Raw genomic sequence first — 1,623 nt, 5'->3', positions numbered from 1 at the left:
CTACATATCACAATTCCAATTTGTGAAAGCCAATCCCTTACCCACAGGTTTACTGGTAAATAAGGAACCACAAAAGGTTTAATCAAGCCAGAATTATTCATAGAATCCTTCCAAGTGAGACATTTCGAACTCTGTCTTGGATTTTGACTGCCCTATGCCTTTTAAATTAGTCAGAGTCTCCACCGTGGGCCAGGCTGCAGGCCAGGCCTCAGCAGAAATAATAGTAACATCAGCTCCAGTATCAATAAGACCATCAAATCTTTTTCCATCAAGCCATAAAGTTAATGTAGGCTTTCTATGTGTAATAGCCTGAATCCAATAAGCATCAGAAGAACCAAAATTCTTATTACCTCTACTTTTATTTTGAACAAAACGACCAGATTTAACCAGAGGTACCAAAATTATCTGAGCAAAGCGTTCCCCCTGGGGAATAGTGACTATGTTGCCAACAGCTCGGGCTATGATTCTAATTTCCCCAGTATAATCTGCATCAACTATCCCAGGCACAACAGATAAACCTTTTAAAGCAGCACTACCTTGCCCTAATATTAGCCCGCAAGTATCTTTGGGTAGTGGTCCATAAATTCCAGTCCCTATGGTCTGAACTCCCATCTCTGGAGTTAATACTGTGTGGGAGGTGGAACTGAGGTCCAGTCCTGCGCTTCTTGGGGTTGCTCTGTAGAGGCTAGAAACGGATTGCTGCTGCTGGTGACTGCCTGTGCAGGAATAAAGCTGCTGACTGCCCCAAATGCTTGCTTCAGGGCCTGGGGCTGGCCCCTCCACCAGTTTCCCTGAAGAGGAAGTAGAGGTCTCCCTTCAATATCAGTCTTAGACTTATAATCTCAGAGCCATTGTCTTCCCTTCCTACACCTGGGACATGTTCCAGGACTCCTCCCATTATCAGTCTTCTGCTGAACATTATCTGCCTTACACTCCTGGGAAAAATGCCCACTCCTACCACACCTAAAACATCCTTTGCCCTTAGCCTTATGCTTTTCAGCCAGAAACTCCTTTACTGTTTGTCCATTGAAAGCTGCTGCCATAGCAAGCCCTTGCTGATAAGACGGCCCTATGTCTGAACACAGGCGAATATAGCCAGTTATATCTGTCTTCTTTCTATAAGGTCTAATGGCTGCCTGACAGGCAGGATTAGCATTTTCGTATGCCAACTGTTTCACATACTCCAACCCTGCATCAGCACTTCCAAATATCCTTCCTGCTGTGGTCATCAAGCGATGAACAAAATCTGCAAATGGCTCATCGGGCCCCTGCTTAACAGAAGTGAGAGAAGTTCCCAGGTCCCCTTTAACTGGAAGCTTCCTCCATGCCTTTAGAGCAGCAGCTCGAATTTGCGCATAAAGACCTGCATCATACTGTATCTGTTTTTCATTAGTCTCATACTCACCTCCACCTATCAACATATCAAAACTCCATTCATTTCCACATTGTTGATTCCTCTTAGCTGTCTCCTTACAATTGTCATAATATTCTGATTTCCATAGCAAATAATCACCTCCACTAAGAACTGCCTTCACCAACTGATTCCAATCAGTAGGAGTTAGCCAATTTTCAGATTCAGTTTCTATAATAGCTACAGTAAACGGAGCTGTAGCTCCATACTGA

This window comes from Nannospalax galili, unplaced genomic scaffold, assembly GCF_000622305.1.
Source record: "Nannospalax galili isolate Female #2095 unplaced genomic scaffold, S.galili_v1.0 scaffold1553, whole genome shotgun sequence".
NCBI lineage: Eukaryota > Metazoa > Chordata > Mammalia > Rodentia > Spalacidae > Nannospalax > Nannospalax galili.
This window is presented reverse-complemented; position numbering follows the sequence as displayed.